Below are 12,190 nucleotides of genomic sequence, written 5' to 3' on the forward strand. Positions count from 1 at the left end.
TCCAGCACCAACGCGGCACACATCACCCACGTATGCACAGGTCCACTACTACTCCCTTGGGCGGTACACACCAGCCCCCCGGGGCCACGGGCCTGGCGCTCCGCAGACGCCCACGGTGCAGCCCGGATGCACGCCCACCCGACGGCTGCAGCTCTGGCTTGAAGGCGGCGGAGTGGGGAGGGGGGGTGCGGGGGGGTCCCAGGCAGCCTCGCTCCTCCACACTGAGTCTGGCTTCTGGTCCACCTGGCTGTCCCGGATCAGCATCGCCCAGATGGGGCCTGGAGCTGCTGCACCCACCGCGTTGGTTCCCTCTTTGACTCAGACTTTCAAGCTCCCTCCAAACCCAGAACTTTGAGAACCCGCTCCCCCACCCCCCCATTCTGGTTTCTGAGAGTGAGATCACCTCCCTCCACTCCATCGCAGTCCTACAAGACATGACAGGGATGTGACCCCTGCTCCCTACCTCCCTGCAGCGGGGCGGGGATAAAGAGGCAGGAAGGTGGGTTGCATATTCCCTTCTGGGGGGTAATTGTATGCCCTGATCTTTGAAGACCACAGACCTTTCAGAAATTTTCATCATTTCCCAGCGAGCCTCTCAGTTCCTGCCCACACAAGCCGATTTTCTCCTGGTCAGGCCGCGGACACATCCCCGCGAACAACTTTTATTATTTTTAAGGAAAAATGGAAGGGAAAGGCAGAAAAATTTCCCTGTTTTATCTGCTGACGTATCCTCAACGCCTAGAACAATGCCTGGCATACAGTGGGCGATCATGAAATATTTACAGGAAGACACCTCTTCAGCGTTCCCGCCGGATTGCGTAATTGGAAAATGGATAGGCATTGCCACCTGGTGGTACCTGTGGGAACTGACGCCGAGATCCTTTCCTGTGTCAACGTGGGCAAGTTCACCTTTCTAAGCGTCAGTTTCTTGCAAAATTCAAGATGGAGATGACATTAGTAGTACATGCCTGTTGGGGTTGTTGTGCAGATTAATCACATAATAAATGCAAATTGATTCATGTAGAATCTGGCATGTGGAGTTATATACACTTATATACAGTTGTATTCCCCTTCCTCTTTCAGGCTTGTTTTCCAGAGGGACTCTCACTGACGTGATCAGTTTAGCTTTGGGTGAGGCTGTTGAGTGACAGGTGAATGCCCACCCCCCACCTTGTTCAAGGAGTCATGGATAGTCATCATCATCATCTTGGTACCGTTTGTAGTGCTACTGTGTGCCAGGTGCTGTTCTAAGAGCTTTATATTCTTTAAAATACTTAATCCTCCCAGTAATCCTCTAGGCCAGGTATTATTATTCACCCCATGTTACAGATGGAGACGTTGAGGCCCAGAAGGGTTAATTACTGGTTCATGGTCATACAGTCGACAGAACTAGGATTCAATCCTGATTTTCTCTTTCATTCAGTGGCTAAACTGGCGTAATTTGCTGTGAGGAAGGTCAGACATCTTCACAGAGGAACCTCATGTCCCTTGGAGGTTCCTTCAGTCTCTAGCCCTAGAGAGAACAGCTCTAGGAGGTGTAGGGAGCTGTGTCAGGCGCTCAAATGTTCAGTTCCCTTTGGGCAAATGAAAACCAGAGGCTTCCCTGGCCCTATTTCTCCCCTGAAAAATGAAAAGAGCACTGCCTCTGGATTCCCACTAACAAATGTCACAGTGTGTAGTGTGTTTGTGCAGTGTCTTCCCAGGTAGATTGTAACTCAGTGCTGTTCCAATGAGAACTTTCTACAATGATGGAAGCGGGTTTTTAGAAAGATTGATTTATTTATGTATTTCAGAGCATGTGCGCTCATGTGAGGTGTGGTGGGGTGAGGGGGAGAGGCAGAGGGGGAGGGAGTGGGAGAAGTAGAAAATCTCCAGCAGACTCCAGTCTCCCCATGGGACTTGATCTCACCACCCTGAGATCATGACCTGGGCCAAAATCAAGAGTTGGATGCTTAACAGTCTGAGCCACTCAGGTGCCCCAATGATAGAAGTGTTCTATAGCTATGCTATCAGGTATGGTAGCCACTAGCCACATGTGGCTATTGAGCACTTTATATACTAGTATGACTGTGGAACTGAAATGTCAATTTTTAATAAAATTAAATTAAAATTTCAAAAACTATTTATTTATTTATTTATTTGAGAGAGAGAGAGAGCACACACAAGCAGGGAGAGTAGCAGAGGGAGCGGGAGAAGCAGACATCCTGCTAAGCAGGGAGCCCCATGGGGGCCTCAATCCCAGGACCCTGGGATCATGGCCTGAGCTGAAGGCAGATGGTTAACCGACTGAGCCACCCAGGCACTCCAAATTAAATTAAATTTTAAGATCTATTTATTTATTTTAGAGGGAGAGCATGCAAGTGGGAGGTGGGGAGGGAGAGAGAATCTCAAATACATTGAGCATGGAGCCCAATGGTGGGCTTGATCTCATAATCCTGAGATCATGACTAAACCAAAATCAAGAGAATCAAGAGTGTGATGCTTAACTGACTGTGCCACCCACACATCCCAAAATTAAATTATATTTTAAGTTAAATTAATTAAATTTTAAAAATTAAATTTAAATAGCCTCATGTGGTTAGTGGCTACTATAAGGACAGGAAGTCTCCCAATGCCCCCAAAGCTGTCAGTTAGGAAACATTCACGTAACAGAATGAAAAATGGCCTAAACAATAGGGTTTTTTGTTATCATACAACAGTAAGTTGAGATGTGGGTGATCTCACCATTGGTTTGTGTTCAACAATGTCAACAAGGGCCCAGACTCTTTCCAGCCTTCTACTCTGTCATCCTCAGCTTGGCTGGCACCTCATGGTCACAAGATGGTTGCCACAGCATCAAGCATCAAGTCTTCACTTGATAGTCTCCAAATGTAGGAAAGAAGATGTTTGAGCTCCCCTCATGACCTCCCTGTTAACTAGGAGGGAAATCATTCCTAGAATTACCTCCTCTTCCCACCCCTTCCTTGCTGTAGACTTCCTGTTACATTTTGTTGGCTGGAACCATGTTACCTACCCTCCCCTAGTGCAAGGGAGGCTGGGAAGTGAGCACTTGACATACAGAGACTCAGTGAAGAAGGATGGTTGAGGGAAAGGTGGTTGAGACAGGAACTTCAGTGTCTGCCCCAGGTGCTCCTCTTACGGGTACGGAGCAGGGGCCTGAAGCTGCATCCTGCATTTGCAGTCTCAGCTAGCCATGCAGGGAAGGGGCTTCCAAGCTTCTGACTCTCATCACTGCTGTCTTGGAGGGGGCCAACGCAGTCCCAGCGCTGGACATTAGATAGGTGGCTCCCTCTCTCCTCCTCTCTTTTTAGTTGCTCCTGAAGCAACTTGATCTCCATCCACAAAAGCAACTCTATTCTCTCAAGAAAAGATTCCACTATTTCACTGCTGGAAGGTGCTTTGCTGTGTACCCAAAACAACAGAATAGTTGCTCCTAAAGGCAAACTACCCACAAATACTGTACAATCTCATTTATATGTGGAATCTTAAAAAACAAAAAAACATTAAAAAACCCCCACAAAAAACAAACCCAAAAAGCAAACACATAGAAAATGAGATCAGATTTGTGGTTATCAGAGGCAGGGAGTAGGGTAGGGGGACTTGGGTGTAAGTGGTCAAAAGGTACAAACTTCCAGTTACAAGACAAGTAAGTGCTGCGGATACAATGTACGGCATGATGATTATAGTTAACATTGCTGAATAGTATATTTGAAGGTTGCTAAGAGAGGAGATCCTAAAAGTCCTCATCACAAAGAAAAAACATTTTTCCCCTCTTTCTTTTTTTCTTGCATCTACTTGAGATGGTGGATGTTAACTAAACCTACTGGGGTCATCATTTCGAGGCTATGCGAGTCAAGTCATTATGCCGATTAACTTATGTGGGACCAAGTCACATGTTGCTCAGTGGGGAACCTGCTGCTCCTTCTCCCTCTGCCCCTTGACCTCCACTCATGCTCTCTCTCAAAGAAATAAGTAAATCTTAAAAAAAAAAAGAGAGAGAAATTACAGTTGCTTTTCATAAGATTTTATGTTAGCAGGTAATGTAATGAGCTTATTGTTGTTTTTAGATGAATGAATAAATATTTTCAAAAATATGTTTAAGGGCAGCCCCAGTGGCTCAGCGGTTTAGCACCGCCTTCAGCCCAGGGCATGATCCTGGAGACCTGGCATTGAGTCCCATGTCGGGCTGCCTGCGTGGAGCCTGCTTCTCCCTCTGCCTGTGTCTCTGCCTCTCTCTCTCTCTGTTTCTCATGAATAAATAAATAGAATCCTTAATACATACACAGTGTTGCATGTTGATTATATCTCAATAGAACTGAAAGAAATATATAATAATAAAATGCAAAAAGTTAAAATGTAACAAAGAACTGTTGGAATTGTTGCAATTCTAGGATAATCCTTTACAGGCTTCTGTGAACCTCTCCAGTGAAGGTTTCAGAAACCTTAGGACTGTTCAGTTGATAACTGAACTCAGTTATCAAGCTCAGAGGGGTGTGGGCTCCTAGGTTAAGAGAGAAGCTGTGGAGGGCAAGGGATGGGTTGGCCCAGAAAGACAGCTGCACCTGTCACAGAGCCTGGGCTCTCCCCACTGCCTCCTCTTCTGGCAGAAATCTCAGCTCACTTTCCCTTAGTTCAGGCTAAATGCAGACTGTGATGTGCATACAGATCACCTGGGGCTCTTGTCAAACAGCAAATTTTGGTTCAGAGGGTCTTGCTGGAGGCAGTTGTGTGGGAGGATTTTTCCTTCTAATACCCTCCCAGGTGGCTGCTGATCCCAGGGCTGCACTTTGAGTGGCCAGGGTTTTGCCAAGTTCTCAATCCTGGCTACCCTTTAGAATCGTCTGCATCATTAAGCATAATGGGTGCCTGGGTGCCAGTGATTAGAACCACTGGCGATGGAACCCGGGATCAGTATCAAGACTTTAGTCTGCACTTGGACGATTGCTAAGCTGGAAGAGACCTTTGAACTCTGTGTCTAAGAGCAGGAGCTCCTGGGTCAGGAATAGTGGGCACTGATCTCCGGAATGCTGTGCAACCTTGGAGAAGTCACTGGATCTGTATCTCGGTTGGTTTCTGCATCTGTGCAGGTGGGGGTGGGGGGGTTGATCATAGCAGCCTGCACCCACTAGAGTTGAGTGAGCAGTAACAATGTGTGTCAATGGCTTTGCATCATGCCTGGACAGAGTCAGTGCCCGGTACAGGACGGGTGGTGTTGTTTTGATTGAAAAGACTGGAGGATATTTGGGTCAAGAGAGCAAATCTGATCCCTGGCTACTCTTCCTCATTATTCCTTTGGTGAATACGAATTAGGTGAAAACGTGACAATATTCCTGTTTCTCTCTGCTCTCTCCCTACCAAGCGTACCAGATAGTTCTCAAAGTGTGGCCCAAGGAACCTCTCAGGGGGTCTGCAAGATCAAAACTTTTTTTATATAATAGTCCCAAGATCTTATTTGCCCTTTTCACTGTCATACCCACACAAGCATGTAGAATTTTCCAGCGGATTCAAGACCTCTGATATCACAACTGCCATAGATGTGTCACCCAGCTGCCTTTTATTAAGCAGACATTACAGAGATTTTCAAAAATGTAAAATATCCCTGCATTGCTTGCTGAGTGTTTTGGAAAGTAAGTACAGTTGCAAGGTGCATGGGTGACTCTGTCAATTAAGTGTCTGCCTTCAGCTCAGATCATGATCCCAGGGTTTTGGGATCAAGCCCCATGCTGCTCAGTGGGGAACCTGCTGTTCCTTCTCCCTCTGCCCCTCGACCCCCACTTATGCTTCTCAAAGAAATAAGTAAATCTTTTTTTTTTTTTTTAAAGATTTTATTTATTCATGATAGTCACACAGAGAGAGACAGAGAGGCAGAGACACAGGCAGAGGGAAAAGCAGGCTCCATACACCGGGAGCCCGACGTGGGATTCGATTCCGGGTCTCCAGGATCGCGCCCTGGGCCAAAGGCAGGCGCCAAACCGCTGCGCCACCCAGGGATCCCCGTAAATCTTAAAAAAAAAAAAAAAGAGAAATTACAATTGCTTTTCATAAGATTTTATGTTACCAGGTAATGTAATGAGCTTATTGTTGTTTTTAGATGAATGAATAAATATTTTCAAAAATATGTTTAAGGGCAGCCTGGGTGGCTTAGCAGTTTAGTGCTGCCTTCAGCCCAGGGCGTGATCCTGGAGACCTGGGATCGAGTCCCACATCGGGCTCCCTGCATGGAGCCTGCTCCTCCCTCTGCCTGTGTCTCTGCCTCTCTCTCTCTCTGTGTCTCTCATGAATAAATAAATAGAATCCTTAAAAAATATTTAAAATTTTTTAATTTAAAATGTAGTACATATTAGTAGGTACAACTCACCTAAAAAAAAGCTCTTTGAAGTCTTCTATCAATTTTAAGAGTATAAAGAGTTTCTGAGAACATTAAGTCTGAGGACCACAGATCAAGGCACACTCATCTAGAACCATCTTTCCAAAAAAAATAGCAAACAGCTATATAGTGTTTATGGCATATCAAGGCACAGTTCTAGATACTGTGTGTGTGTGTGTGTTTGTGTGTATTCTTAATCCTTATGACAGTCCTATGAGGTATATTATATCCCCTTTATTTATTTATTTATTTTAAATATTTATTTATTTATTTTGGGGGGCAGAGGGAGAGGGAGAGAGAATATCAAGCAGACTCTGAGCACAGAACCTGATGTGGGGCTCAATCTTATGACCCTGAGATCATGACCTGAGCCAAAACCGAGTCAGATGCTTAATGACTGTGTCCCCTAGTTGCCTCTCCTCATTTTATTATTCTTCTAGCTTTAATGAGATAGAATTGGTAAATAAAGTTGTATATATTTAAGGTGTATAGCATGATCATTTGACATATATATGTACATTATGAAATGATTATTACAATCAAGCTCATTAACACATCCATCACCTTGCATAGTTTTGTTTTGCTTTTTGTTTTTCTGTGGTCAAAACACGAAGATCTATGATCCTAGCAAATTCCAAGCATACAATATAATATTATCAGCTATAGTCAGCACGCTATGCATTAGATGCTCAGAACTTATTCCTTTAGCTAAAACTTTCCCTTTGACCAGCATTTCCCTGTTTCCCCCACCCTCCACCTTCTGGCAACCACCAATCTACTCTCTGCTGCTGCTGCTGCTTCTTTTTAGATTTATTTATGTATTTGAGAGAAAGAGCAGGGAAAGGGGGCAGGGGGCAGAGGGCAGAGGGAGAGAGAGAGAGAGATAGAGAATCTCAAGCAGACTCCACACTGAGTACAGAGTCTGACATGGGGCTCGATCCCACAAACCTGAGACCATGACCTGAGCTGAAACCAAGAGTTGGATGCTCAACCAACTGAGCCACCTTGGTGCCCCTACCTCTCCATTTCTATGAGTTCAGTTTTTTTAGATTCATCATATAAATGAGATCATGCAGTTTTTGTCTTTTTGTGTTTGGCTTACTTAGCATAATATCCTCTAGGTTCATCCATGTCACAAATGGCAGGATTTCCTCTTTTTTTTTTTTCAGAGTGAATAATATTCTATCATATATACACACCACACTTTCTTTGTGCACTCATCTGTCATTGGATGCTTAGGTTGTTTTTATGTCTTGGCTATTGTGGATGGTGCTGCAGTGAACTTGGGGATGCAGACATTCTACAGAAGTGGCACTTGAGGCACAGAAGCCAGCTTGAGTCCCCTGACAACAGTCCATGCTCTAAGTGTCCATGTACAGAAGAGGCTCCTCCAGAGCTCATTCCTGACTGTCGAGTTTTGTCCAGTCCCACTGCTGAGATGAGGAATGCCTCCTTCTCCTCCTCCTCCCTCTCCCACATTTCCCTCCCCCCACAATATGCTTGCTGAGGGCTCAGCCCAGCCAACTGTGAAAGATAGTACCAGACAGGCGAGGCTGAGGTGGGTATGGAAGCCTGAGGTGACATGGGTTACATAAGGGCCCCTGGTTCAGGGGACAGTTATGTAATAGGGGAGGCAGGCAGAGATGGTGAAATGAGTCAGGACAAGCAAAGAAACCAGGAGCTAGAGGAGGAGACAGAAAGGACGGAGCAGAGGAAACGTGTCTGTCATCAGCCAGAGCAGCTGCCATACAAGAGGAAAAGGCTAAGGGTGGGGCTTTCTCTGTCCTGTGACCTCCCTAGTGCTCCTGCCCTGGGACACTCCAACTTCTCCTCTCCTAGCCCCATTGAGTCTAGATGATTCTAGAAGTCCCCCAATATCTTTTAGCCAAATATCTTTACTGCTTAATTAATCAGAGCCAGCAACAGAGGTTGCTTACAAACAAGAATCTTGAGTGATACAGAGGCCTTTCTTACTCAAATACTGGAATACATGCAGTCTGAAAACTTCCAGGCATATGGTAGGTGCTCAATATTTGCATGTTGAGTGACTACAATGGATATTTATCCACTTTTTTGTAATGTGGCTTTTACTATTATAGCTCTTCTATCTGAAGATCACTTTGGTGGGCAAATAGCCCAGTGAATTTCTCTTACCCGTTTATTCTCTGTGGCCAACAGGAGAATGGACCTGCTATCAGAGTCATTCAGTCAGTCAACAAACATTACCAAGGTGCTATGCTGAGTGCCAGGGATGCATTGGAAAACAGGATGTCAGTGCTATTCACCCAACATTCCCAGCTTGCTGTCTTCTGGATGTGTGGTAGGATGGCCCCATTAGGCTCTTTGCAGGTGGGAAGGTTTTGTGACCTCTACTGACCAGTGAGTTGTGGCAGTAATGATTGGTGTCACTTCCAGGAAAATGATTTCGTGGTTGGCTCAAGACCTTCCAGCGCTCTCTCTTCTCTGGCACCATGTAGAATGGTGGCTGCCCTGCCAGCCTTGGTATCCTCCTGGGGGTCTGGGTGCCTGAGTAACCATGGTGAGCAGACAACCCATGGGGCCCATTTGTATGAACAAGAAATAAACTTTCCTCTTTTATACAACTGAGTACTGAGGGGACACCTGGGTGGCTCAGCAGTTGGGTGTCTGCCTTTGCTCAGAGCATGATCCTGGAGTCCCAGGATCGAGTCCCACATCGGGCTCCCTGCATGGAGCCTGCTTCTCCCTCTGCCTGTGTCACTCTGCCTTTCTTTCTCTCTGTATTTCCCATAAATAAACAAAACAAAACAACAAAAAAACTCCACAACAACTGAGTACTGAGGGTTGTTTCTGCAGCATAATCTGGTCTTTCCTGACTGATTAAATGGAACCAAATCTTCCAGGATTTTCCGGTCTGGTAGAGAAGGTGGACTATATGCTTATTTCTGTCTGTCCTTCTAGATACACTCTCCACCCTGCTCTTTGAGCCAGGAAGCTGAGCTCTGTGGATTGCCTCAGTGGGCTACCTGTCCTTCAGCTTCTTTTGGGTATGGCCAACAGAAGCTCTAGCAGAAAACTGGAAGGGAGGGAGGGGACTGAAGTCAAAATATTTATTCATTTGGCTCCCTCCTTATGCCCTGGGCTGGTCATCGTCCTCAACTGAAAGTGAATCCTTTTTGTGGGGCAGTGATTTCTACACAAATCTCTCTCCTTTGCGTTCTGGTAGCCACTCCTTCCTCGTGACCCTTCAGACCTGGGGTGATAAGAGCTCAGCTGCCACTAGCCCCAGGTGACCACCCTATCCTATATAGATGGCCCCCCTAACCTAGCGCATTTGTAAACAGACCCTTATAGGGGATGAAAGACCTTCAGGATATTATGCGAAGTAAGATAAGTCAGAGAAAGACAAGATATGATATCATTTATATGTGGAATCTAAAAAAGCCAAACTCATAAAAACAAAGATTACCAGGGGATGGGGTGGGAGGGATAGGACAGATGCTATGTAAGGGTACAGACTTGCAACAAGTAGTAAATAAGTCCTAGAGATCTAATGCTCAGTATAGTGAGTATAGACACAGTACTGTATTATAATCAGCAAGAGACTAGGACTCAGTTATTCCAACCACTACAAAGAAATGATAATTAGGCAAAGTGATAGAGGTGTTAATTATCACTACAATGAGAATCATATTACAATAGATTAATGTGTCAAATTAACGTGTTGCATACCTTGTATTTCATAATGTTGTGTGTCAGATGCACTTCAATTAAAATTAAAAAAAAAAAAAGATAAGCTGTAAGTTCTGGCCATTCCTCCTATCAAGAGGTGAAATCTCTTTCCCTTCCCGTTGAATCAGGGCCAGGCTTGGATCTGTTTGACCAGCGGAATGTGGTGGAAGTAATGCTGTATAACTTCTAAGGCGGGACCTTTTGGGACCTGAAACTTCTGTTTCCACATGGTTGGGATACTCCTCTGGAGCCTGGCGGTCATGCTTTGAGAACCCCAGGTGACATGGAGAGGCCACATGTTGGCAGACTGAGGCATTGTGGTCAACAGCCCCTGCCAAGCATACAGCCAATAGCCGTGTGAGTGAGCCACCTGGACATCCAGCCCAGCCCCATTTTCCACATTCTCTCATTTTAAGTGCGTCATCTTTTCTGTTGGGACTCTGACTCATGCTACCATGAGTAAATAGTTATAAGAGATTTAGTACCTGCTCTGAGAGAGGTAGCATGGGGCCCAGATGCTCAGAAGAAGGTTCTTATCTTTGGCTTGGGAGGTCAGAGCAGGTTTTACTGAGGCAGTGACACTGAAGTTGACCCCTGAAGGCTGAGTGTGGTCAGCAGCTAGCTGGGTGAAAGCTCGGGAAAATGGCGCTGTGGGTGTAGGAAACCATATGGTCAACGGCCTAGATGGTGTTTGAGGAGCTGAAAGAAGTCCAAGGTGGCTGGAGCAGAGCAGGTGGTGGTCCAGAGGAGGATGGAAAGGTAGAAAGGCCTGGTACACTATGCAAAGGGTTATGGGTTGGTGCTGAGGGTTGTGGGGCCCCCAAAAGTTTCAGCAGGGTTACACGTTCTGAGGCATGTTCTGCAACTTCCACTCGGGCAGCTAGAAGGGAGACTGTCTTAGTCCACATGGACTCCAAAATGCCACAGACTGAGTAGTTTATGAACCACAGGCATTTATTTCTCATAGTTCTGAGGCTGGAAGTCCAAGATCAGGGTTCAGCCAGCACGGTTGGGTTCCTGGTGAGGCTTCTCTCCCTGGCGTGGGGACAGTTGCCTTCCTGCTGTGTCCTCACTTGGAGGAGAAAAGGAAAGGAGCTCTGGGGTGTCTCCCTCTTCCTACAAAGGCTCTAATCTCATCATGGGCCTGCACCATCCTGACCTCAACAAACACTAATCACCTCCCAAAGGCTCTACCTTCTAATACCATGACATTCTGGGGTAGGGCTTCAACATGTGGATTTGGGGAGGACACAAACATTCATGACAGAATTGGACTGGTGAGTGAGGCATCTGCAGTTAGAGAGCAGGGAGCTTATGTATCTGGATTTTAGCAAATCTCACCTGGTCAACAGTCAATGTCACCTGACAGGGAAGATCAACGTGGCTTGCACAGGGACTGAGGAGGTCCTGGGAAGACCACAACCCCCAATATAGCTTATGGTACAACAGCTCCTCCTGTTACAAAACTAATCTATGCTTATTGCAGAAAATCCAGAAAATATACATTTCAACCAAAACAAATTCAACACAATACCACTCAGAAAGACTCAGTATTTTTTTTCTATCACACACACACACACACACACACACACACACACACACACACACACAATTTTATCTCTATATATCTGTCCTTAAAACAACTTATGTATGGTTTTGATTACTAATTGAAAAAAAAATTTACACTATGTTCTGAATATCATGGCACATGGTTGAATGTTATCTGAAAACACTTGAGTGCGTGCGTCATATTCGGGTACCAGCCTCAATAGACAATTAACCCTAAAATGTGTTCCTTTTTCCCCTTTACTGAGTTATAGCTGACATATAACATTGTGCAGATTTATGGTGCACAAAGTAATAATTTCTTTTTTTTTAATTTTAATTTTTATTTATTTATGATAGTCACAGAGAGAGAGAGAGAGAGAGAGAGAGAGAGAAAGGCAGAGACACAGGCAGAGGGAGAAGCAGGCTCCATGCACCGGGAGCCCGATGTGGGATTCGATCCCGGGTCTCCAGGATCGCGCCCTGGGCCAAAGGCAGACGCCAAACTGCTGCGCCACCCAGGGATCCCCAAAGTAATAATTTCATCCATGCATATATTATGAATTG

The sequence above is a fragment of the Canis aureus genome, chromosome 8, assembly GCF_053574225.1.
Source record: "Canis aureus isolate CA01 chromosome 8, VMU_Caureus_v.1.0, whole genome shotgun sequence".
In the NCBI taxonomy this organism is placed as follows: domain Eukaryota; kingdom Metazoa; phylum Chordata; class Mammalia; order Carnivora; family Canidae; genus Canis; species Canis aureus.